The sequence below is a fragment of the Cebus imitator genome, unplaced genomic scaffold, assembly GCF_001604975.1.
Source record: "Cebus imitator isolate Cc_AM_T3 unplaced genomic scaffold, Cebus_imitator-1.0 Scaffold34, whole genome shotgun sequence".
NCBI classification, from domain to species: domain Eukaryota; kingdom Metazoa; phylum Chordata; class Mammalia; order Primates; family Cebidae; genus Cebus; species Cebus imitator.
In genome coordinates this window covers 9,627,467-9,652,394 of record NW_016107349.1, presented here as the reverse complement: position 1 = coordinate 9,652,394, position 24,928 = coordinate 9,627,467, and the positions used below count along the sequence as shown (strand labels likewise).

General features: G+C 38.3%; 1 protein-coding gene across 3 annotated transcripts in view; it reads left to right on the top strand.

The window, feature by feature from the left end:
- EFCAB11 (EF-hand calcium binding domain 11) overlaps window positions 1-24,928 on the top strand; it is a 170,475-nt gene that overhangs the window by 128,459 nt on the left and 17,088 nt on the right. Inside the window, exon 6 of one of the 3 annotated variants that reach the window (XR_001823848.2) lies at window positions 414-513. The exons of the other annotated variants lie outside the window; for them this stretch is intronic. The gene's annotated coding sequence lies outside the window, so the exon portion shown is untranslated. The remainder of the gene's footprint in view (window positions 1-413; window positions 514-24,928) is intronic. 3 annotated transcript variants of the gene reach the window in all.

Below are 24,928 nucleotides of genomic sequence, written 5' to 3'. Positions count from 1 at the left end.
TAAAATTACCTTCAGGTTATACACACGTTTATAGAATATCAATGAATTTTGTCTTTATATATGAGTAGCATCCCAAGACATCTCATTACATACATGTACATATTCCAAAATCTGAAAAAAATCAGAAACCTGAAACTCTTCTGATCCCAGGCATTTCCGATCAGGGACCTTAACCCGTATCAGCAGTGTAAACATGTCATCCCAGCTGGGCCTCTGCCGCCAGGCCTCCTGCTGTGTTCTCTCAGGCAGCTCTTTCTGGTTTCCACGGAAGCACTTTCAAACCTTTGCCACTTTTCTCAAGCTCTTGCCCCATTTTCCTTGTCACTCTCAGCAAATGGCCTTGCCTCCTATTTCTCCAAGAAAATAGAAGTCATCAAAGCGTAATGTTTTTTACTTTCTGCTTTCCTCTACAGTTACTATAAACTGTTGGTAAGGATGAGTTTGATGGAGGATGATGACTAAGTTTCTTCAGCACTGACCACTGACCACTGCATTCTGATCACAATGGCAGAGGTAGTATTTCCCCTATCCCCCAGACCCAGACAAATCCTTCCACCATAGCTTTGGATTCTCTCCCATTCTACTTCCCCTGGACCTAACTGCATCAGTTATATTCTCTGTCTGGAACTCTGCATTAAGCTGCAGTCACTTCTTCTCTTATCCAAATCTCTTTCAATCCACTGTGATTTTATTTCTACCCCAGTAACTCTGCTGAAACTGTCCTGACCGGCTTCAGCAGGAACCTGTTTGTTGCTGCTTGTGGTTACTTCAGTCCTTAGAGTATTGGGCACTATTGAGCCCACCTTCTAAACATGCTCTTTTCCCTGACATTCATGCACCTTCCTACTTTCCGGAACAGCTTTCCAAGTCTCCTTCCCTCAAATGTTGCCTTCACAGAGTTCTGCTGGAGAGGACTTCCCTTCTAATTCCTTGTACTCCCAGTGCCTTGCCTGGAGAAGGTGCATAGTCAGTATCAAATTACATATGCAGATCCAACTGCCGGTTTCAGATTCAAGCAGTAGAATCGCAAGTCTTTAAAAGTTTAAGCAAAAAGGAGCAAACTTTTTTTTTTTTTGAGATGGAGTCTCGCTCCATCACCAAGCTGGAGGGCAGTGGCGCGATCTTGGCTCACTGCAACCTCCGACTCCCTGGTTTAAGTAGTTCTCCTGCCTTAGTCTCTCAAGTAGCTAGGATTACAGGCATGCCCCACCACACCCAGCTAATTTTTTGTATTTTTAGTAGAAACAGCGTTTCACCCTGTTGGCCAGGATGGTCTGGATATCCTAACCTTGCGATCCACCTGCCTCGGCCTCCCAAAGTTCTGGGATTACAAGCATGAGCCACTGCACCCAGCCACAAACTTTAAGGGATACACATTTCCAATTATAAATGATGTATTACTTATTGCAACTGGAGTCCACTGAGGGGAAAAAACCATAATAGCTTATTTCAGAACTAATATGGCTATATGTTAGCAACAGAAATGGTGCAGCTATCTTATTAGAAATACAGTAAAGAGATTACTTAGCAGCTGTCTCCCCACACCTTCATTTCATTTTGCTCTATAGTTCTTGGCAGAGAGTCTAGAAAGAAAAAAAAATTTAAACCACACAGTGTTCTCCTAGACTAAATGATTTCTGCAGTTCTGAGAAACTAATCTTAAAAGACAATGGATATTCCATGATTATTGAAAAGAACATTTTCAAAATTTTTTCCCTGGATTTTTTCCTCTTTATTAAACATTATGCCTTTTCCCTTTCATATCTTGTAATAAAGCTGCGCTTAGCTCCGGGCTCCATACTCAGAACTTGAGTGCCACACACCAGCCTGTGAGCCATATTAGATCTCGAAACTGAAAGAATTCAGCAAGAAATATTTAAGGCTCTCTCTTCCTTGAAATAAAGAAATGTCACATATAGAACATTCATTTGTTTATTCATTCATCTTTCAACCAACAAATAATTATGTGAACAGTCACATAAGGAAATCTTAGAGTGGATATTATTTAATGTGTGAAAAGATGCCTGCTAAAAGATATGCTGAGTTTATGACTTTATTTTGCCTTTACCTGCCAGCATTTCTTTCCCTAACCTTCAGACTATGTTAGTCAGAAGTACCTACTTTTTGTTGTCACAGATTCCCACAATTATATCATTTTGATTCCATCTGTTCCAGCCACAGTCACTTTCATAACAATATTCATCATGTTACCTTTATATGCTACTCTGCACTTAAATGGGGAAAACCCTTATCGGTCTGGGAGAAGAAAGAATTGCCAAACTAAATAAGTCAAGATTCCATTACCTGCTGATTTGTCTATTTCACATTGTTTGCAGTGTAAGTAGGAACTTTAAAAATGATATGGTAACCATTTTAATTTTTATTCTTATACAAGAAAATGGATATGGCTCAAAGGGAGATCAATGAGACATGCAAATTTTATGGGGAAAATTCTGTTAATGCTCTTAATCTTTTGGCATTACCTATGTGACCAAGACAGTACAAGGCAGAATTTCATACAAATCATCCCTGACTTAGGAGAGTTCAATGTTACAGTGGTGTGAACAAGACAGGCATTGAGTAGAAACTGTACTTTGAGTTCCCACACAGACTTTCTGTTTTTCATTTTCAGTACAGTATTCAATAAGGTACATGAAATTCAACACTTCATGATAAAATAGACTTTGTGTTAAATGATTTTGCCCAACTATAGTCTAATGTAAGTGTTCTAAGCACATTTAAGTAGGCTAAGCTAAGCGCTGATGTTCAGTAGGTTAGGTGTATTAAATACATTTTTAACTTACGATATTTACAACTTACAATGGTAAGTCAAGGAGCATCTGTATAGTGCCAGGCCAAAGTAAGAATTCAGTGCCTGCAGGGCTGTAAGCACCATTGCCTACAGAAACATACCTGTGTGACTCAGGCTTTGTGCCAAATCATGAGGAATGTAGGGCTTATGGCAAACTGGAGAGCTCTGAAGTTGCCTAAATTAGACATCCACATTAAAACATTTAAAAACACTGTGCTAGCCAAGCGAAAACATGACTAGAGATCCTATACTGCCCCTAGCTTGTATTTGTTTTTTTTGTTTGTTTGTTTGTGTTTTTTTTTTTTTTTTTTTCAAAACAGAGTCTCGCTCTGTTGCCTAGGCTGGAGTGCTGGAGTGCAGTGGTGCCATCTTGACTCCCTGCAACCTCTGCCTCCCGGATTCAAGCAGCTCTTCTGCCTCAGCCTCCTAAGTAGCTGGGATTACAGGTACCCACCACCCATCGCACCTGGCTAACTTTTATATTTTTAGCAGAGATAAGGTTTCACCATGTTGGCTAGGCTGGTCTCGAACTCCTGACCTCTAATGATCCTCCCACCTCGGCCTCTCAAAGTGCTGGGATTACAGGCATGAGCTACCACACCCAGCCCCTAGCTTGGGTTTCAGATCTCTAAGTTATGCCTGCCCCTTGCCTTGGTTCTGCCATTCCCCTTTCTGCATGCCTTCTTTCTCTCTTCTAACCTTCACCATCACCCACTCCATATCTTAGACCGCTTGCTGCCTCTGACAAAAGCTACAATCAAAAATTGCTACTTCATTTCAAAGAACAGCTTTAACAAAATGTGCTTGTGTCTGAGAAAGTTGGCTTACATATGAAGCATCATTTCAAACACTTTTAAAAACTTTTCAAGCCTTTCAATCTTTGTCAGTTTTTATTAACTTGCAATACATGCTCTTTCTTTGAAACTTCTAACAATCTAGAAATCAATAAAAATTTTTCCTTCCATTCTTCCCTTCACCACTCTCATTCTCTGGATAAACACTGCTAAATTATTTGGTGTCTATAGATCCATATTTTTCTGGGTATGTAAACTAATATATACATGCACATACATACATAGCATTTTAATAAGATATCTTTATATAAACTATCATACCATTCTGCAACTTGCTTTTTCATATAGACAAAATTTCATATTATTATAGTGATAGCACATTCTTTGTAACTCCTATTCTTTCAGCAGTCATATCATTGTGCCGTAATTCAACCAGTCCCTATTAGTGACATTGAAATTTTTTAAATCTTTTCTGTGAATATTCTACTCTTAACTCTGTGTGTGGATGTGAGATAGACATCTCCATGTTCAAACCCAGACTCCTAATCTTCTCCTCAAAACCTGCTTTTCTCACAGTCTTCTCCCATCTTAATTAATGGTAACTCCATCTTTTGTGTTGCTTTTGCCAAAAACCTGGAAGTCATCCCAAGTTCCTTTCTTTTTCTTACCCTCCACATCCAAGCTGTCAACAAATCTCAACTCTGACTACTTCTCAGCACCTCCACTGTGTCACCCAGTGCAAACCTCTGCCACCATCTCGGCCTTTTGCCCAGCTCCAGGATTCTGCCTTTGCCCCCAGCAGTCTCCTTCAGATCTCTTCTCCACCCAATAAATAAATCCAGCAATGATCCTTGTGAAATGTACGTCAAGAGAGGCCTTCTCCTCTCACCTATGATAAGTATGGAGTTTTTTTCTTTTTTCCATTTAACCTGTGATGTATGTTTGTGACCTCCAATATGTAACCACTTAGTGTATTGCTTTTAAAATGATTTTTAAGTTTGTTTACAACCATAGCCTCTGCTTGCAATTATGAGTGTCTAACTTTTATAATAACTTTTATACTTTTAGCAGAGATAAGGTTTCACTATGTTGGCTAGGCTTGTCTCAAACTCCTGACCTCTAATGATGCTCCCACCTCAGCCTCCCAAAGTGCTGGGATTACAGGTGTGAGCCACCACACCCAGCCCCTAGCTTGGGTTTCAGATCGCTAAGTTATGCTTGCCCCTTGAGAACTAGATCTGTTCAATTTTTTCCTCCATTTTTTTCTGCCAATTTATTTAAGTGACCTCTGTAAGCATCAAAAGCTGGCACTGATTGAGCTTGTTTCAGGCTCAACTAGTATTGCTCAAAATAAAGTAACTGTCTGGTGGTAGGAGGTACTTTATAAGCTAACACGGTTCAGAGGGATATGCATTGAAGGAAAGGCTCGATTTATATTACATACTATAAGGCAGTGCTTTTTTTTTTTTTTTTGAGGCAGGCCATGTTATCCAGGCTAGAGTGCAATGGCGCGATCTTGGCTCACTGCGACCTCCGCCTCCTGGGTTCAGGCAATTCTCCTGCCTCAGCCTCTTGAGTAGCTGGGATTACAGGCACACACCACCATGCCCAGCTAATTTTTTGTATTTTTAGTAGAGACGGGGTTTCACCATGTTGACCAGGATGGTCTCGATCTCTTGACCTCGTGATCCACCCGCCTCAGCCTCCCAAAGTGCTGGGATTACAGGCTTGAGCCACCGTGCCCGGCCGAAGGCAGTGCTTCTTAAACTCTCTGTGGAAAAAGGACCACTTTTTATAAATTTCCAGTCTGTTGCAAACTGATGCTTTGTAAAAATTAATAAAAGGGAATTACTAGAAAAATGAAATTTTTAAGAAGAGACATATAAAATAAAAGTTGCAATTTTTAGCCAACAGGAAATTATATTGTAATAAATATTACTAGGGTATAGGGCAAAAAAGATACAAAAATTGTTGAAAGTATGCATGTAGGTAATAATAGAAAGGCTATTACACTTGTAAGTTTTCTTCATTTTGAGGGAAGAATGGAATCCCCATATTTAATGTCTGTATGTACACTTTGAACACAATGTGGATAAATATTTTAAGTTCTTAATGTGACAAACTGGCTTGCTTCCTGCTTCATGCTTTACCTAATCTAGGTAAAGTTGCTAATGAGGCTACTTGTAGGGAATAAGGTATATCTAAACAGTTTCTATGCTTTATTTTAATAGTAATACAAAAAGAAGCCAGTCTCACAGAATGGAATGGAGGGAGGGATTTTTGAGCAATTTTCACTGAGCTCAAAAATCATTTTTATTCATTTTAAAATTTTATCTAAGGTGGAGCCGGTGCCACTCTGCTTTCAAAGTCTTTCAATCTCTCAATAGGCATGAGTGCCAGCAATATATCCTGCAAATTATAGTTAAATATAATAATCTTTTGATGAAATAAATGGATCCTAGATCCATGAATTTTTAGACATAGATCTTCTTTTGCTGGAAAATAAAATTCAAAATACTTTATCACATTTAAGGTCTTTGGAGGTAGCTCTTCATTGATGTGTATCAGAATCATCACTGTGTCATGGAAAATTGTTAAATTTTGGAACACATGTCATAACAATTTGTAGAAACGTTTCTTCCAAGCTCTGAACTTTCATTTTTGCCATTTGATCTTACCTGTCATTGAAAAACATGTAGCATCAATTCCTTACATGGAAGTATTAAGATCATTAAAAATACTGAAGAGATCAGATGCATAAACAATCCTATTTGTCCAATTCCTGTCTTCAGTAAGTTGGGGCCAAATTGTCTTATTTTTTCAGAAACATTAAGAGTTGTTCTGTAGTTCAAACTTTCTCACACACAGCCTGTTGGTCCTCATCATACCCCAGCATGCAGCAACAGCTGGTTATGACCTGCTTCCACAGTATCATACAACACAAGAGAATAATCTAGGATTTAACACACTAGCCTTTACCTAATTCACAATTTTTAGTACAACATTAAGCTGACTGTGTAGTTCCACCAACATTTCTTTTCATAGCAGGACTTTCTCATGAGAGACACAAAACATAGATTTACATTCTGGTACAAGCTCCTTAATCAGGATAACTCCTCCAGAATCTTTTCTGCACCGTCAGAACATACCCTACACAAAATTTCAACTCCAAATCACATTGGTTGACAATGGAATCTTTCATAATTTTATACAGTTCAGACTTAGTTATGTATGTCAGCAACAAAATTGAGAAAAAGAACTCTTCCTTCATCTCGCCATCATGTTCAAATTGCACATAAACAGGAATGTGAGTGCAATGATCATGCTGTACTGAGAAATACATCGCCAGCTTTCATTGCTCCATGGCTTAGCCTTCGTGTCGCTAGCCAGTGCCTGGATACGCTGAGCTATGGTGGCACTGAAAAGCAGTGTTTGAGCTACCTTCTTTGCTGCAGATTCACCCAGCACTTCCAAGTAGATGCCTTTGATACAGTCTTTTCGCTCATATCTCCACAACTGTATACGGCTCTTCATTTTGGCAAGCTGAACTGTTTCTTATTTAGCCCATAAAGCCCTAACGTTTATATGTAAAATACTGAACATCTGCTTCATAAGCCATTTAATCCAATATTCTTTCTTTCAAAAAGTTCTTGTGGTTTTTAACTGAATTTTTGTAAGTAAACACCCCATAAGTTCTGATGGTTTCGTTGCTTCAGAGCCAGTACATACAAAAAAGCGAACATTACATTTTTAGCATGTCAACATCAATTACAGCTTTAAAGTGAACTCAGCATGTTAGGAATCATAGTTCTGGGGAAAAGCAATATGAACTCTTCGGGTCTTGGTTTCTTCAGAATCACTTCCATGTCACCATTTGGTTTCTACCCCTGTCTTACTCAGAAAAATATTTTCTCAGCCAAAAAGTCCAGTGAAGCTTGTTTCATCTTCATAAATTGAGGGTGAAAATAACAAATTTTATTTCTCTAATCAGCTAATAATGTTAAACCACAAAGTTAAAACTTCTGATTAAAAATTAAAACTTAATAAAAGTCAGTCATAAAAATAAATGCTTACATGTTCACAGGTTTTTTTACACTTTGAGGGTACAGTTCACAGGCCAGTCATATCAATACAGTAAGTGGTTATATATTACTTAGAGACCACAAATATGCAGATCAGGTTGAATGAAAAAACACACCTATTATATAATGTTATGCAAATGGCTACTAAATGGCTTTAGGTAAAAATTTCTATTGTCGGTACTAGGCATGGAATCAAAGTCCTATATTCCAGATCACTTTTCCAGATGTGCCCTGGAAAAGAGTTTATGTCTCAAAAAGTGGCCCTGGTGTTCATGAAAACGTTTATATGAAGATGCTCTCAAGAGTGAATAAAATTGCTTCATGAAACCTGGTTGTGGAAAAAGCAGTGCATGCTGGTTCTTCAGCTGTCTCTTGGCTCGACTCACCCTTCCCTTCTATACTCTGCATGGTGGAGGCCAGACCTGACTGACAACATCTCTGTTTCCCAGCTGCTTCCCTTCGGTCCTGTCCTCCTGAGGTGCGGAGTCTACAGGGCGACCAGAGAAGGGAGAAGCGAGTGTCCTTCCTATCCACTTGAAGTTTTTGTGAGGCTCACTCCTGTAACAGTTCCTCACTCCAGTTATCGGCAGTTCTAGTTTTGTGCATTTCCCTGTGGTTTCCTGCCTCAGAGACAGCAGCTTCAGCCTCCAGCACCTTCTCCAGGGGTCTGGGTCCCAGCTCCACAGGACTCTCCTGCAGCCTCCTAGGTTCTAATAAGCTCAGTCTCATCCCTTTGTTTCTTCAGCCCTAAGGATGGTAGAGGCTTCGTGTGTTTTAATGGTTACTACCTTTTAGTTGCAGAATTCCTCTTTTGCCTTTTTTGTTCTTCAATACCTGTCTAACCCATTTCTTTTCTATTAAATTCTCTCTTTAAAAATAACTACTGTGGTTTCTGATTTCCTGACCAAATCCCAGCTGATATAATAAATGGCACCAGGAGTGGTCCCAGGTGGTCTAGGAATGGTTTGATTGTGTCTTTGGCCCCAAATGCAGTGCTGAGCAGCTCGTCAATGTGAAATGGAATGTTAGTAATCGGGTCATGCCGTGGCATCATGATTAATCAAACTATCCCCTGTGGTTGATTGTGAAGAAGTGCCTGAAGCTACTAACTTAAGGGACCAAGTGGCGGCTGCACTTAGCCATTATAGTAGTAATGATGATGTCAGAAGTCTGGGATGGGAGGCTATTTCTACCTTTAGTGGCATTCTTATGGGGAAAAATAATGACAAGCTCAAGTCTTTAAAACACTCAGCTCAAGTTGTATCTGGCAAATCTCAAATGACTTCACTTCTTTTTATCTCCACCACTGCCATCCTACTACAAGCCATATTCTTTTCTCACCTGAAGTTTTACATCAGCTTCTGCCCTCCCTGCTTACAATCCGTTTCTTAGACAGTGACCAAGATACCATAAAGCCAATCCTCTGCCTGAAACCTCCAATGATATCCTATTGCATTAAAAAAGAAAAAAACTAACCTCTTTAACTTTGTCTCAAACCATTTTCCTTCTCTCTGTGTTCCAGTCTTTCTAGCTGTCTCTGGGGTCCCATATTTATCTTCTTCTTAGAATTCAATTCCCTTGGCATGTATGACTGCTATGCAGCTTTCATATTTCATATTCCCTAGGTCCCCAGCCCTCCCTATTTAAAGAAAACCTTCAACCCTTTCTCCTAGTGAATATGTTATCATGCATTCATTTCTTACATAGCACTTGCCACTATATATATCTCTCTCATATGTATGTATATATATGAGATATATCATAAATGTAACAGGGTCAATTAATCGAGAAGACATGATAACAGAGCTTATACATGTGTGAGAGAGGGATCTTGAGAGAGAGAAAGAGAAATATATCAAGATCTTGTTTTGTCTCCCCCACCTCCCTGCTCTCCGTTGGGGCAGAGACCTGTCAGTCTTACTGACTAGTATATTCCCAGGACCCTGCTCCAATACCTATCACATAGTAGATGATCAATAAGTGTTTGTTGATCAAATGATCGTGAGAAGTAGCTTCCTTTCAATTAACCTATTGTTTTAGTTATAAATATTGCAAGCATACAGAAAATATCATAACTAACATCCAGGTACCTGCCAGCAAAACTTAACAGACTTTGACATACTGCCATACTTACTTCAGATCCCACACTTGCACTCGCTCTCTTTCTCTCTCTTTTTTTAAGAAATGAAATGTAAAAGAAAACTTTCCATTTCATCTAAGTTCAAAATTATTAGCACAAATTATATATACTATTTCCATATATATATATATATATATATTTTTTTTTTTTTTTAGACAGAGTCTTGCTCTGTTGTTGGGGTGGAGTATAGTGGCACAATCTCGGCTCACTGCAACCTCCGCTTCCCGGATTCAAGCGATTCCCCTGCCTCAGCCTCCCAAGTAGCTGGGACTATAGGAACGCGCCACCATGCCCAGTTAATTTTTTGTATTTTAGTAGAGATGGGTTTTCACCACGTTGGCCAGGTTGGTTTCGATCTTCTGACCTTGTGATCCACCTGACTTGGCCTCCCAAAGTGCTGGGATTACAGGCCTGAGCCACCACGCCTGGCTCCTTATGATATTTTTAATGACTCTAGGATCTAACTTTCAGTTGTGATTTAGGTGATTTGTGGGTTTTCTTCTCCCCTCCCCCATCAGTCTAGCTGAGGGGTATCAACTTTATTAGTCTTTTTAAAGAAGCATCTTTTAGTTTCATGTGTTTTATCTATTATTTTTTCATTTTCTAGCTAATTGACTTTTGCCATTGTTATTTATTATTTCTTGTAGTTATTTAGTTTACTTGCTCTTTTTCTGTCTTTTTAAGGTGGATGTTTGATCATTGATTCTAGTCTTTTAAAATGTAAGCGTTTAAAACTACACATTTCCATTTAAGGACTACTTTAACTGCATGCCACAATTTTGATATGTTGGGTTTTCACTGTCATTTAATTCCAAATACTTTCTAATTTTTCTTGAATTTTCTTCTTTGACCCATGAGTTACTATAAAATGTACTGTTTAATTTCCAAATATTTGAAAGTTCTCCCAACTTTCTGGTTATTGATCTCTAATTTCATTCTGTTATTTGATTTCAATCTTTTTAAATGTGATGCAACTTTTTTTTTTGTCCCAGCATCTATCTTGGTAAACATTCCGTGAACACTTGCATGGAATGAATATCCTCTAGGTGTCAGGAGTGGGGCTCTATCAATGTCAGTTAGGTCAAGTAGGTTGAGGGTGCAAGTCATATTATTTTTACTGGTTTCTTGTCTCTGTGCTCTCTCATTTACTGAGAGAGGAATGTTAACATATAACCAGCTGTAATAATGGATTTGTCTGTTTCTCCTTTTAGTTCTCTCAATGTTTTGCTTCATATATATTTAAGCTCTGTTATTAGGTGTGTATACATTTATAATTATTGTGTCTTCTTGATTAATTGGCCCTGTTATAATTATGAAATACCTCTTACCGTCTCCAGCAGTATTTTTTGTTCAGCAGTGATATTGATGTGGCTACTCTTCCTTTGCTGTGATTATCTTTTTTTATTCTTTTACTATTAACGTGTGTCTTTATATTTAAAGTGAATTTCCTGAGGAAAGCATATAGTTGAGTCTGCTTTTTCATCTTTTCTGGCAATCCTGATTTTTAATTAGTGTTTAACATATTTACATTTAATGTAATTACTTATATGGTTGGATTTAAGTTTACAACTTCACATTTCCTATTTATCTTGTCATTTGTTTTCCTTTTCCCCCTTTTCTACTTTTATTTCCAGTACTTTTCTTTTGTAGATCCAGTTTTTCATTTCATATTATTTTCCAAAAGCCTAAAAAACTTCCTTAAATTTAATGTCTTCTGGCCACAAATTTTTCTCAGTTTCTGTTTGTCTGAAAATGTTTTTATTTTACTTTTGTTTTTGAAATGTATATTTCAACACTTTAACATTGTAATTCTAACTGGTTCTCATTGTTTCTGATGAGAAGTCAGTGGTAGTTTTTGTATATTTTTTTCTCTGAACAAATATGTCTTTTTCTCTGGCTGCTGCTAACATACTGTCTTTATTGCTAGTTTTCAGCAATTTGATTATACTGATGCTTTTTTTTTTTTTTTTTTTCTTGAGACAGAGTTTTGCTCTGTCGCCCAGGCTGGTGCACAATGGCTCAATCTCGGCTCACTGCATCTTCTGACTCCCGGGTTCAAGCAATTCTCTTACCTTAGCCTCCCGAGTAGCTGAGATTACAGGCATGCACCACCACACCCGGCGAATTTTTTTGTATTTTTAGTAGAGATGAGGTTTCACCATATTGGCCAGGCTGGTCTCGAACTCCTGACCTTGTGATCTGCCCACGTCGGCCTCCCAAAGTGCTAGGATTACAGATGTGAGCCACCGTGCCTGGTCGGTGATGTTTTTATAGTGTTCTTCCTTATCTTTGAGTTCATTGGGCTTCTTGGATCTGTAGAATTTTAGTTTTCATCAAATTTGCACAATGTTTAGCCATCATTCTTTTGAATATTTTTTTCTTCTTCCTTGACCTCCTGGTGCTCTAATTATGCATATGTTAGACCACTTGATATTGCCCCACAAGTCACTGATGCTCTTTGCATTCCTCTGTTCTTTTTCTTTCAGGTTGAGTTTGGAAATTTTCTATTTCTATGTCTTTACATTCACAGAAGGTTTCTTCTGCAATTTTTAATGTGACATTGATCCCATTTCATGAATTATTAACTTCAGAGATTATGTCTTTCATCTCTAGAAGTTCCATTGGGTTTTCTTTAACTCTTTCCATTTCTGTCTTTACTATAAATTCTAGAGCATACTTATAATTAAAAGTTCTTGTCAACTAATTCTATTGTCTTTGTTGTTTCTGGTTCTGTTTTCATTGACTGACTTTTCCCCTGCTTATCGGTCACATTTTCCTTCTTCTTAGCATGTAATGTTTTGATTGGATTCTGAGCATCATTATATTAGTTTTCTATTGCTGCATGACAAATTGTCACAACCTTAACAGCTTAAAACCACACCCATTTACTTTTCACTTATGTTAGGACTCATTGTTTTTGCTTAGGGTCCCAGGAGGTCAAAATCAAGGCGTTGGCTGGGATGGGCTTTTACCTGGAAGTTCGTGGGAAGAATCTACTTCCAAGTTCGCTCAGGTTGTTGGTAGAGTCCAGTTCCTTGTGGCTGTAGATCTGATATACTCATTTGCTTACAGGCTGTTGGCCAGGGTCTACTCTCTGGCCCTGGTGGTTGCCCATATTCCTTTTCATGTGATCCTCTGCATCTTCAAGCAACAGTGGTATGTCAGATTCTTCTTGAGTCTTGAGTCTCTTCAACCTCCTCATTTACTACACACTGGAGAAAGTTCTGTGCTCATGTGATTAGATTAGACCCACCTGGATAATATGAGAATCACAGGAGTGATATCTCATCACCTTCACATATGATCAGAGATGTAATCTTGGGGGTTATTCCTAGAAATTCTGCCTATCACAATTACAACCGTTATGATGGCCAAGTAGCAGGATTTTGATGTCTTCTTTTAAAGAGTATTGAGATTTCTTCTGGCAGGTTCTAAATTTGCTTGCAAATCAACTTGTATTTTCAGGCTGGTTTATAAACTTTGTTAGGATAGTTCTAGGATAGCCTTTACTCTGTGACTGATTTAGCCCTATTTCTGAGGTATGGCCTTTCTGATATCTATTGAACAACGTAGGTATTGCGGTCTCCACTCTCACTGACCAGAACCTTAATATGGACAAGCCCTCTGTGAAGTCCTGTGGCCGTCCAGCTGATCTGTACCTGTAAGTTCTTCTCCATGGTTTTGGATTCTTACACTCTGTGTGTCCACAGGATATTTGGCCAGACTCAAGTGATACCCAGGCAGATTTCTGGAGCTTTTTTTCTTCGTAGCTCCTCTTGTACTCTGCCCTGCAAATTCTAGACCCTCAGCCTCTCCCAACGAGCTGCATGCCAAGGTTGGGAGGACCAATCCAATCTAGGTGCTGAAAATTTAGGAGTATTTGTCTGAAGAGAATTTTAAAACAGTGACTAAAAGTCTATTTCTTTTACCACCATGTTTCTAAATACCTACTCCTGCCAGGGGGAGAAAAAACAAGCAAACTTATATGCCCATCTTCTAAGTAATTGCTGAGGTTTCTGAGTTTTAATAATATATATATATATAAATAAACTTTAAATTGCACATTTTTATTTCTTAGTTTTAATAAACAACTACACTTGCTCATTTTGAGCATACATTTCTAACAGTTCAGAATCATTTGAACTGGCTTCAAGTGCAGTTAGTGTTTTCATCTCTGGTGGCACTAGAAACTCCAGTGTTTTAACAATAGATTCAGTGTAAACAATGAGAACACAGTGGTTGTAAACATTTTAAAAAACTTGAGATATTAAATTTTATCTATATGACTACTTAAGAGTTTTAATTTTTATTTAAAATGGAAAATAGTGAAAAAGTGGGCAATGTGAGGTGTAGTGTTTATGTTTGTTACATGTAAATTTTAGTTTACACCTGAATAATTTCACTAAATTTGAATGGTATTTTGTAAAATGGTATTTATTCTCCTTTTTGCATTGTTAATGTTTGTTTTAAAGCTAGATAGTAAATCAAGAAAATCATGATTATTGCTGATTATTACATGAGTGTTGCTGAAAATAGTTTCATCATATAGAGGAGGGGGTGTGCTCCTGATGTGAAATCGATTAGGGTCTCTGTGCTCAAGTTTCCCTCCCTTACACCTCCATCCAAATGGTGCCTCTAGGCAGAAAGCCAGGACCATCCCAGGGCTCACTTCATTTGTTTTCTTTTCAAGCACCGCAGGCCTTACTCTCTGTTGTCCAATCTCTGGAAGTGATTTTTTAAAATATATTTTTCATTCTTTATGGTAGAAGGGCTAGTGTGGTACCCTCCTCATTGGGTTTTTAAAATTTGTTTATATTTCTATTTCCTAGATTTGCCTGAGTTTTGTAAGCATAGGAGTCATATGGTATTAGAGCTCTCCAGAGAAATAGATACAATAGGACTTATATACATAAGGGGAGAGAGACTGGTTTTAAGGAATTGGCTTGCATGATTGCAGGGGCTGGCAAGTCCAAAGTTTATAGGGAAGGCTGGAGACTCAAGTAAGAGTTGTTATTGCAGTCTTGAGGCAGAATTGCCTCTTCTTTGGGAGATCTCAATCTTTCCCCTTAAGACCTTCAATTAATTGGATGACTCCAGTTACATTATGGAGAGCAATCTGCTTTACTCAAAGTCTACTGATTTAAATGTTAATCACCACCCGGTGCATTGGCTCACAGGTGTAATCCCAGCACTTTGAGAGGCCAAGGCAGGAGGATTGCTCAAGCCCAGGAGTTGGAGACCAGCCTGGGCAAGATAGTGAGACCCCTACTCTGCAAAAAATAAAAAGCCAGATGCTTGATCCCAGGAGTTCAAGGTGGCAGTGAGCTGAAACGACACCACTGCATTCCAGCCAGTGTAACAAAGCGAAACCATATACATGTATTGATCGACTTACGACCTATGCAACTTACGACCATTCAACTTTACAACCACAATCGCTAGCCCCGACTGCTCCGCGTCTGGCAGCGCAAACGTTGCCCAGCTGGGCGTACGACAGTGCGGACCAGCTTCCGGCAGCACTACCATCTCCACGTGCATATAGCCTACTCAACTTATGACCAATCATGTTACGACTGGTCTGTTGGAACCAATCGTGGTCGTAAGTCGAGCACTAGCTGTATATTCTAAAAATTACCTTCACAGCAATGTCCAGACTGGTATTTTACCAAACAACTGGGCATCGTAGCCTAGCCAAGGTAACACATAAAATTAACCATCATACATTTATTACTCATTTTTATACCCCTAGAACTTTGAGTAGTGCGTAGGAATTAAGGAAAAGCAAATAAGAGGCTGGAGTTTGGGAATAAGGAAATAATGTTTAAATAAGGCTGGAAGTAGACGTTACTGGAGCTCCTGAGAGACTATGTTAAGGAGTTAACTGTATTACATGGGCCGAGTGGGAGTCTTCTAATGTTTTGATGAGGGAAATATGTAATGTAACCTGTCTAGATGGCAGCATAGGTACTGAAATCTAGTGTCCAGCATCGCTGTGGTAGCTAGGGGAGGAATGAGAAGGACTTGAGTGAGGCCATGTCCAGGGGAGGCCAGCGGCGAGAGCGGTGGGAGCTGTGGAATGGAGAAGAGTGGAAGGAGAGAGAAAAAAGGCAAATGATGAATATTTTGCTGGGGAAATTCAGCATTTAAATGACCTTAAGTTTCTTTGTCTCTTTGGTGCCAGGACTTCCCAACTTTTTTGGAGAGAGCTTTAGAAAGATGTTACTAAACCTCTAAAAAAAACAAGCATGCTATTCTTTGTGAATAAAGAAAAAAAATTTCGACAGCTCTACACTTAAACACCTGTAATCCTTTCCTTTACTCTGACAAGTGTTAGGTTTTTATATGGCCTCTTCCAGTCTTTAGCCTTATGGAAGCCTAGGCTTTTGTTTAGCTGTAATAATATTGTATATGTGGTTTAGTGTCTTATTATGAGGAAGTTTATGCCTGCGTGGTCTTTATATGTATTATGTTTAATAACAGAAAAGCTTTATGTTAAATTGATGGGCCACCATTAACTGAGTCATATTCCTATTGCTGGATTGGGATTTCCTAACAGATTTGTACCATTTTAAAAGATGATGCTATAAATGATTTTCTATCTAAAATATTTTTTATGTTTTTATGTGATAATAACCAATGTGTAATAAACTACATATATTTAAAGTATGTACTTTAACAATTTTTGGTATGTATACACATGAAATATCACTACAGTCAAATATTGAAATAGCCATCACCATTAAAAGTTTCTTTGGGGCTGGGCACAGTGGCTCATACCTATAATTTCAGCACTTTGAGAGACCAAGGCAGAAGGATTGCTTGAGACCAGGACTTCAAGACCAGCCTGGGCAACATAGCAAGACCCCATCTCTAAAAAAATATTTTTTTATAATTAGCTGGGCATGGTGGCATGCCCCTGTAGTCCCAGCTACTCTGGAGGATGACAAGGGAGGATTGCTTGAACCCAGGAGTTTGAGGCTGTAGTGAGCTATGGTCATGCCATGCACTCCAGCCTGGGTGACAAAGTGAGACCCTGTCTCAAGGAAGAAAAAAATAAAGAAAGTTTCTTTGTATCCCTTTGCAGTTGTTCCCACCCTCCTCCGTTCCCCCTTCTCAGGTAACCACTGAACTGCTTTCTGACACTGCAAATTAGTTTTCATTTTCTACAATATTATGTAAGTGGAATGACAGGTATTTTTTTTGGTCTAGCTTCTTTGACTCTGTATAATTATTTTGAGATTTATCCATGCCATACCATGTGTATCGATAGTTGATTCCTTCTTCATTGCTGAGTACATTGTAACAGTGTGCCATGTTGATGGACATTTGGTTTGTTTCCAGTTTGGGACCATTACAAATAAAGCAGCTGTGAACATTGGTGTGCAAGTCTGAATGGATATGTGCTTTTTTTCCCTTGGGTATGTACCTAGTGGTAGAATGACTGGACCGTATGGTAGATGTATTATATGTCTAGTTTTTTTTTTTTTTTTTTACAAAACTGTCAAATTTTTCCTAAGTGGCTGTACCTGTTTTCATTTCTACCAGCAGTGAATGAGAATTCCAGGTGCTCTACATCCTCACTAATGCTTGATCTTTGTAAATTTAGCCATTCTCATAGGCATGTAGTGATATCTCTCACTGTGGTTTTAGTCAGTATTTTTGTAATGATTAATGATGTTGAATATCTTGTCATGTGCTTATTTTCCCTCATACTTCTTCAGTGAAGCATCTGTTCTAATCTCTCGCCTGTTTTTTGACTGTGGTGTTTGCTTTATTATTGAGTTTTGAGAGTTCTTTACGTATTGCTTTATCAGGTATGTACTTTGCAAAGATTTTTCTTCTAGGCTTTAGCTTGTCTGTTCATTGTCTTACCAGTGTTTGCTGAAGAGCAGAAAATTTTAAAGTATGTTTCTTTGAATACATTTTCAGAAATAAGATTAATGGGTCAAAAACGTAATCTTTCCTTCCTTCCTTCCCTTTTTCTTCCCTTCCTCTCCCTACTTCCTCTTTCCTTCTTGTTCCTTTCTTTTGTAGTTCTAGTTACTTGTTGTCTGTCTTCCAAAGAATTTGAAACACTCACTGAATCATAGCATGTTGTTCCCTGGAGGCTTGCCAACTCTGGTCTTTCTCATTTGTCTTTACTTGCCATTGTGGTGAGAGTCAAGTGTTACATTACAGTTATATTTCACTTCACTTACCTGGCAAGTTGAACATTTACTTAAATTTTAAATTTAAAATATTTTTCCTTTTGTAACTTTTAACCATTTGTCATTAGTAATTTTGAATTATTCTTATAGGTTTATAAAAGCTTTTCATATATTTTAGATGTCAACATTTACATATAATATTTATCACAGATACTTTCATATCCATAATTACCTTTCATCTTGGTTTACTCTCTACTCAAACTGCATTTTTTTTTTTTTTTTTTTTTTTTTTTTTTCTGAGACAGAGTCTCGCTCTATCACCTAGGCAGCAGCAGTGAGATCTTGGCTCACTGCAACCTCCGCCTTTAGGTTCAAGCGATTCTCCTGCCACAGCCTCCTGAGTAGCTGGGACTACAGGCGCTTGCCACAACACCTGGCTAATTTTTGTGTTTTTAGTAGAGACAGGTTTTCACTTTTTCACTAGGTTGGCCAGGCTGGTCTCGAACTCCTGACCTCAAGTGATCCACCCCCCTAGCCTCCGAAAGTGCTGGGATTACAGGCATGAGCCACTGTGCCTGGCCTTGCAACTGCGATTTACTTGTAATATTTTCCTGTGTTTGAAATAGTGAATCTAAATATCTACCTGGGATAAATATATTGTTTTCGTCTATATTTGGGAAATTATATGTTAAATTTTTATCACGGTTTTATTCTGTTTTATGGTATAAATAAGGGTCTAAGTTTATATTTATAATTTTTTTAAAAAAAGAAGGAGTCTCAGCTCTATCACCCAGCCTAGAATGCAGTGGTACCATCATAGCTCACTGTTACCTGGAACTCCTGGTCCAAATGATCCTCCCACCTCAGCCTTCTGAGTAGCTAGGACTACAGGCACATACCCAGCTAATTTTTTTATTTTTATTTTTTGTAGAGATGGGGTCTCACTATGTTGCCCAGTTTTTGGCTGGTCTCGAACTCCTGGCCTAAAACGATCCTCCCACCTTGGCCTCCCAAAGCACTGGGATTACAGGTGTTGGCCACTGCTCCTTTTTCTTTTAATGTGGGTTGCTTTTTGGTTCATTCTGAACTCTCTTAAGCTGCCCTTTATTGTCCTAGTTAATCTCTGGTAGGAACTTTAGAATTTTGATATAACAAAATATTCTATTATTATTTAGAAATTTATTAAATCTATAAATTACCTTGAAGTATTGCCTATTTTTATATTTTCTTCTGTAAAATATTTATAGTTTTATTATTGGACTGCTATATTCCACCTTAGTTTAATTACCAAGGAGGTACTCAATACAGGTATTTTTTTTCTTGTTATAAGAGAAATCTAATTTTGAAAGAAAAATTTGATAGTTGTTATTGTTGAAAAGGAATGTTATTATTTTTAGAGCATGTTTTATATGGTAATTATCCTTGCATTATTTTACTTATAAAATTCTTAGTAGATTCCTTTGAGTTTTCTGGGTTATATAATCACAACTGCAGCATTAATGATGTTTCTTTCCTATTAATTTTTCTTATTTTTCTTGCCCTTTCACCGTGCTAAGACCCTCTACTAGCTCATTAAATAAAATGTAAGATAAAGAGTATCTGTTTTGAGTTTGCTTTAGGAAATATATCACTAATATCTGTATCTCCACTAAGGGTTTTGTTTGGTTTGGTTTTCAGAAGTTCAAGATTAGGAATTGTATGGTTTATTTTATAAAATTCTCTTTTAAGCCTTTTAACAACTAATTGTGAGGGCCAGGAAAGTGTGCTAGGAGTGAATTAACTGTATTAGGAAAAGAACATACTTCTTTTATGGTTACTTTTCATTTTAGTTCACAAATTTTTTATCTTTTGCTTTAATGTTTCAAAGGTAAGGAGCTGTTGGTACTCTGTCATTTTCCTAAAGGAAGAAGTCAAATTATCCTTGTTTGCTGATGACATATTTAGAACAACCTAAAGACTCCACCAAAAAACAATTAGAATTGATAATGAATTAAGTAAAGTCACAGGATACAAAATCAACTTACGGAAATCTGTACCATTTATATTTGTCAACAGTGAAGAAACTGAAAGGAAATCAAGAAAGCAATTCCACTTACAATAGCTACATTTAAAATACCTAGCAAGAAATTTTACCAAAGAAATAAAAAATCTCTACAAGGAAAACTATAACACACAATGAAAGAAATTGAAGAGAACACACAAAAATATAGATATCCCATGCTCATGGATTGGAAGAATTAATATTGTGAAAATTTCAGTATTACCAAAGCTATCTATAGATTCAGTGCAATTCCTACCAAAATACTAATGACATTCTTCACAATACTTTTCTTCTTGATTTTTATTTTTCCAATTGAACCTGACAAATGAGTCAAAACGCTAATCTTTAGCATGTTCCAGAAATACTCACTTTCTTCCATCAGTTTATTTCCTCAGCATTGCCCAAAACTCAAATTTACAGCAATCTATGCAGTACTAATTAAAAAGGATTTTGTACGGGCGTGGTGGCTCACGCCTGTAATCCCAGCACTTTGGGAGACAGAGACAGGTGGATCATGAGGTCAGGAGTTTGAGACCAGCTTGCCAACATGGTGAAACCCCATCTCTACTAAAAATACAAAAATTAGCCAGGCATGGTGGCAGGTATCTGTAGGGCTGAGGCAGGAGAATTGCTTGAACCCAGGAGGCAGAGGTTGCAGTGAGCCAAAATCACACCACCACACTCCAGCCTGCGAGACAGAACAAGGCTCTGTCTTGAGGGTGGAGGAGGAAAGGATTTCATAATGAAATTCTTCCAATTATGATACGAGTGCTCCTATTAAGCTCAGGTTTTGTGAAGGACTCTTTTCTTACACCTAACCCAGCATCTATGGGGGAAGAAACCTAATTAAGAACTTAAACAAAACGTTTTCAGATGTATACTTATGACATCATTTTTGAAACACTAGTATTTTGGAATATTTTTGTGCCTTCTTTTCCCACCCCCAAATCTTGGGCTATTCAATGAGGCTCTGGGGAGGCTGTTTATTGTGATGTCATGATTGCCACATATTCTGGGGACAGATCTTCATGTCTTGTTCAACCCCTAATTTTCCGTGGCTGTGAAAAGCTTTAGGCTAACTGCACACCAAAGTCATGCTAATCCTAGACTTTATCCCATATTCCCACATAAACTGGAAATGATCAAGTGGTTGTAAATGGGGAGTCCTAAGTCTTGTTCCTGGTACTGCTTGCAGTGTGTACACAACTTTGAGATGGCAGTATATTACAACTCGGCTTTTCTTTCTGTGTCCAATGGGACCAACCTAGGTTTTTGGCAAAGACCCTCAAAATCTCCAAAAGCCCAGCAGGGAATGGTGGCTCATGCCTCTAATCTCAGCACTTTGGAAGCCCAAGGCAGGTGGATCACCTGAGGTCAGGAGTTCAAGACCAACCTGGCCAACATGGTGAAACCCCGTCTCTACTAAAAATATAAAAATTAGCTGGGTGTGGTGGTGGACACCTGTAATCCCAGGTATTCGGGAGGCTGAGGCAGAAGAATCACTTAAACCTAAAAGGCAGAGGTTGCAGTGAGCTGAGATTGTACCACTGCACTCCAGCCTGGGTGACAAAGTAAGACTCTGTCTCAAAACAAAAACAAAAACAAAACCAACTCCAAAAGCCTAGAGTTATCATTAGTTGGGCATAGGACTATTCCATGAATCCAGAGCCCTGCTTTGCTAAGAAAGCAGCTTCATGCATCTGAGCCATCATTTCTCCATCTGTAAAAAAAAAGATTGGGACTGGGTGATTTTTAAAGTCCCTTGAAGGAAGGAAAAAGGACTACCTGGTTGTTGTTCTGGGGAGAGGCTTGGGCTCTGGAAGCATGGTGGGCAGGTCAGCAGAGCCCTTTCTCCCAGTGGACCAGACCATGTGGTGCTGGGCAGACGGCAGGTCTGAAGCCCTCAGCACAGCTCACTTCAGCAAGGGACAGAAAAGCAAAGGAGGAAGAAAAGAAGACATGAAAGTTCTCACTTCAGGGTATTTGTTCTGTACAGTGCTCCAGAGGTTGTACAAGTTCGGACTTGTAACACCAAGTTCAGAGTCATTTTATACCTGTGGTTCAATTCAAAGTGGAAAAAAATAAAAGTTTTTTTTTTCCCCTCCCCCTGGGGAGCTGTTTTCAGTAAAACTTCCACATGGGGATATATTTATTACTAAAGAGTGTCAAATGAGTCAAATAGTCAGACCATGCAGTCACGGAAAGAGAGCTGCAGCCGAGGAATGTGCGCAGACACCGGGCACCCTGGAACTGCATTCCTGCTCCGCAGAGTCAAACACGGTTGTTTCTCTAAAAGTTCTGCCTGTAGCATCTTTTCTTTCCTTCCTTTCTTATAAACTAACATTATGGAAGCCGTCTAAGTGCTAAATGGTTTTCCTTGGTTGGCCATCACTCGTAGGATGATTTTATCAAACATGAATTTTCCCTGGTTATCAGCTGCACGCAATGGCAAACTCACAAAATAGAGAAATGGTCGTGTGTGTGCTGAGGACTTAGGCATTTTGCCGGGTGGAGGGCAGAAGGTAGGGCAGTGGGTGGGAGGTGGACAGTTGGAAGGAGATCTGGCTGAAGTAACAAATGCTTGTCATAGAATATGTTGGAAATAGAGAAAAGTCTGAAGAAGGGGAAAAAAAACATATTTATACCAAACCAAAGATAATTATCATTAATATTTTGGTATTGATCCTTCCCTCTTTCTCTCTGTTTTTGTTAAGAAGAGTGTGAGGGTTTTTTTGTTGTTGTTTTGTTTTGTTTTGTTTTTGAGACCAAGTCTCGCTCTGTCGCTAGGGCTGGAGTGCAATGGTGCGACCTCAGCTGGCTGCAACCTCCACCTCTCAGGCTCAAGCAATTCTCCTGTCTCAGCCTCCCGAGCAGCTGGGATTACAGGTGCATATCAACACACCCAGCTAATTTTTTGTGTTTAGTTGAGACGGGGTTTCACTATGTTGGCCAGACTGGTCTCAAATTCCTGACCTCATGATCCGCCCACCTCAGCCTCCCAAAGTGCTGGGATTACAGGCGTGAGCCACCGTGCCCAGCCCGAGTGTGAGTTTTATATCCCATGCTTTTCAATCATTTTGCCATTTTCCTTTATAAATAGCCCTACAATAAACAAATTTGTCTCCACTTTTTTTTTTCTTTGGAGATGTTCCTAGATATGAAGGTATCGTATCAGAGAGTATGAAGTTATTTTATCATTTCTATAGCTCCTGATTCTTCTTACCCAATTACCTAATAAACAAATTCTACGCCCGTCACGGCATATGCCCTTCTCACATTGTTCTCACCAATGACCCAGTGTTATTTTTCAAATCTTTACGAAACTAATAGTTGGAAAGAGTATCTCACTGTTCTGTTTTATTTCTCCAATTGCTTATAACTTTGAACATTTTCACGTTTTTTTAGCCCTTTCTGTTCTCTTTTCTGTGAATTCTCTATTCATGCCGTTTGCCCATTTTCTCTTCTATACTGAAAACATTTACCTGTTTCTATTACAACTATTTTTCCAGCTTATTATTTTCCTTTTATTATAATGTGCAGAGATTTTAAGTTTTCATGTATTTAAATCTGTGATCTTTTTCTTCACAATTTCTTTAATTGCTTTTGTACTTAGAAAATTTTCCTTGTCTACAGACTAGATTAATATCCACTTCCATATTCTTGGTTGGTTTGAATTTTAGGACTATCTAGCACGTTAACGCATTTGGAATTTATTTTGATATATAGCATTGGGTGATGATCTAAGCATTTTTGTTTCCAAATAGCCAGTTTTTTCCATGATCCTTTGTTAAATAATCCCCATTTATATTTAATGTCTTTATCATCTTATGCTGTACTGATTCCTTTTACATACGAGGGGACCTTTCCAGGACATCTATCTTATTGCCTTGGCCACCTTATTCTTACTCTTGGGACACACCTTTTCCCCCCTAGTTCTTACAATATGTTCTAAATCCTGGTGTTTTTTGTTGTCAAATTTGTTCTCAGCTCTTCTTGCCTGTTTATTTTCCAGATGAATGGTAAAATCATTTTTGTGAAGTTCCAAGAACTCCCTTTGGGGCTTTGATGAAAATTGCATTCAACCTATAAATTAATTGGGAAGGATTTGGCATCTTTACAATGTTCAGTCTCCCCATCCAGGAATACACACGTGGCTCACCCCTGCACATTTTCAAATCTCCTTTTATATGTCTCAAAGGAATTCTGTAGTTTTCTTTATATAAATTCAACACATTTCTTATTAAGGTATTTCTAGTTATTTCATATTTGGGATACTTTTTAAAAATGGAGTCTTTTCCCCTTTAGATAGCTATTTTTAATATCACTTTTTCCCCAGTAATTGCCAAATTCTGACAGGAATCTAAGTGAAAAACATATTTGTTCCTTTCCAGGCTTATAAGCTTAGAGATTTAGAGCTGGAACCAACCTTAAATCTATTTTCTTTTTATATATGATAACATTGAAGTCATGAAAAGTAAAATAATTTAATAAAGATCATATTACTTATTAGGAGAATGGCTATAGGTGAATAATACTTCCAAATGTCCATGTTCTTTGTGTCAAAGACTTGTAAAACTTAAATATCCAAAACTAAATTCATGATCATCTCTTTTGTATTAGATTCCTATTGCTGCTATAACAAGTTACAACTAATTTGGTGGCTTTAAATAACACAAATTTATCATCTTACATTTCTGGAGGCCAAAATCCAAAATAGCCTTCACTGGGCTAAAATCAAGGTGTCAGCAGGGCTGTATTCCTGCTGGAGGCTCAAGGGGAGAACCCATGTCTTCACTGTTTCCAGAGACTCCTGCCCCTGCCTTTCTTGGCTCATGGCTTTTTCTCCATCAACAAAGCTGACAGTTTAGCATCTTCACATCTCTCTGGTTCCTCTGATTCTTGTACACCCTCT